The sequence below is a fragment of the Prionailurus viverrinus genome, unplaced genomic scaffold (assembly GCF_022837055.1).
Source record: "Prionailurus viverrinus isolate Anna unplaced genomic scaffold, UM_Priviv_1.0 scaffold_77, whole genome shotgun sequence".
In the NCBI taxonomy this organism is placed as follows: domain Eukaryota; kingdom Metazoa; phylum Chordata; class Mammalia; order Carnivora; family Felidae; genus Prionailurus; species Prionailurus viverrinus.
The window spans coordinates 223,856-226,527 of record NW_025927639.1 but is presented as its reverse complement, the minus strand read 5'-3'; positions in this window follow the sequence as shown (position 1 = coordinate 226,527).

Genomic DNA, 2,672 nt, shown 5'->3' with positions numbered 1-2,672 from the left:
ATGGCAGCTCCAGTAATGGGTCCTCAAGTACAAGAGACGGAGACATGAAACTCATGGAAATGAATTGGAGACTGTGCATGAGAAGGGAGAGCTGAGATGGTACAGAGAGGAGGGTGTTGGACTCAGTGAGATCGAGTTGGAGGCCATTTGTGGCAGGGCCCACAACCTGGGCAGGGATAGTGAGCGCAGAGCGGCATCCACACAGAGCTGCTGTATGGGTTCAAGGATAGTCCATGCAGGTATCATCTCTGAAATGTCATTGTGGCCAAAGTGCACCCAGTTCATTATCTAAATAAAGACTGTTGTTTCTCTTGGAGGTTCTCCTGAAGATTCTGGATCCTTGTGAAAGAATTCCCTGGAGATTTGTAGTTTTCCTTGGTTCTTATGGGATGCTTGTCTGCCTAAGTTTGTGTGCCTCTGTGAGACTAAATGTGATGAAAGGTTGTAGATTAGCTGTGTGGCTTCCTTGGCCTTCAGCCTGAATCAGACTCTTACCAGGGAAATCAGGGTTGACCAGGAAACGCCCCTGCTGGAATCTTGTCACCGCACCCCTGAACCTACTGTCATGACCCTGCATGAAGGTGTACATCTCTGAAACTTCCCTCACAATTTCCAGAGGCACTGCCTGTGATCCTGCTGTCTAAGCCCTAATGCCAGCTCTCAGTGGGGCCATCTCAGAGCCTCAGCATTGTAATCTGAGAAGCAGGAACAATGTTGGTCTCTGATGTCAGTGCGATGAAGAGGTGGTTAAGCACATAAGGAATTTGTAAAATGTATGGGATGAGTGTGAATTCACCCTTCTCAGGGTGGAAATGAATGTATCTGCACACAGAAGATCATCAACAGATGTTCATTCAGTTTCATGAAACTAAGGGTATAATGCCTGAGGTTGGGAGATTGGCAATTCCTGTTTCCAAAGATACAACAACGACCCCTGTGTTTTTTCCATTAAAATTCAGGTCCTACTTTACAAAGAAGGAAAAGATAAGTATGAGAATGTGTATATTCAGGCATCTACATCTAAGATCTGAGGTAGACATACAAATGCAGCCACACAAATATGTGCTCATCCAAGGCCACAGATGTATTGTAGAAGACAAAATGCATAGAGGAGAACAGAAGATCCCTTTGCAATAAGTCAAAATCACTTTGACGTAGAGGACAATCCGTTTGAAATTTGGAGAGAACACTGAACCATTACAAACCAGCTATGGTTATTATATATTTAGAGATGGTGTCTAATCTGCCCCTTGGTCTGAATGCTTTCCCTGCCCACCCTGTCCACTCCACTTTGTCCTTCCTAATGTCCCCTAATACACTTGTCACAGTTGTGTTTCTGTGTCAGCGTCAGCTTCCAGGAAAATAACACTCGTTCCCCATCAAGCGTACACTTTGGGGTTCCTGTATATGCAGTCAGCCAACACATAGCATGTACAGGATTGGTGGAAGAAGACAGATCATTCTTTGGGGTTGTAATGCCTGGAAGGGACCTATAGTTCCATCTGAGGAGTTGGATACATCCTTTAGGGAGATCTGGTGATGGTTGTTATATCTGTAGATAGATACTCATGACCACATGGCGTGCGTGCTAGTTGATGGGGTTCGTGCTGATGAGGAGGACAGGTATCTGTCTCCAGGAAAGGGTCTCTTCCGATGGTGAGTAATGGATTCAGGAGACCGGTAAGGAGGCCCTGCATTAACTCAGCTCTTGTGCCCTTGTGCACCTTACCAGCTTCCAATAGCACCAATAGCACCAATCTAGGTGGCCTCAAGGGGGCAAATGGCGCAGCTTTTGTGGTGAGTCCCACATGATGTCCCACAAAGCTTCCCCTGTTGCCTTATTGAGGAATCGGGAGGGCAGAGCTCCATGGTCTGAGATAGGTTCCTTGGACACCACCCAGGAGAGTTGTGGGTAAGCATATGGCTCCTTCTACATCGGCCAAGCCAATCCACTTTGCCCCAGGCACCCCGAAACCTCTGAGCCCCTTTTTCCTCCCAGCTTAGGGAAGCAGCCAGCCCTCCAGAAGCTTTTGGGTCATGGATTAGCCACCAAGGGTAAATGTCTGGCTGTCCACATGCTGCCAGCATTGCTCTAGCAAATGTCAACATGAGCAGCTGCTGTACAGGGGATTCTCCTCCATTGTGATCAGGGCCTGGGACAAAACAAGACATGAGAGAGGGAGAGACAGGAGTGCCCTGTGCTCCTGGACAGGGCTCCATGCAGAAAGCAGATATCCTGAAGCCTGGGGAGAGGTGGAGAAAGAGACAGGCAGGGAGAGAGACATTGAATTTGTGATAGGGGAATTGGGCAAGTCCTAGAGAGTGAAAGGAAGAAATAGAGAGTGATGTGGTTAGAGATAAAGAGAGACAAAGAAGAAGTACAAGGAGAAAGTAGAGACCTGGTCCAGGAATGTGGATGGGGTGAGATGGGCCAGGGGAGAGGGGATGTATGAAGTGTCTCTGAGTGCTGGGGCAGAAACGGCAGGTATCATGGGCACCAGTGTTGTATGACTCCAAGACTCCAACATCCCTGGGGCCAAGCTTTGCAGAGGCTATTGCATTTGAAAAGATGGGTATCCCTCATTTCTCCTGGAATTGTGGGGGCACAGCCTCATGTTCTGTCATGGGGAGGGATGTCTTGAGGGAGAGTGTGCTGCTCTTTGGCAGGTAAA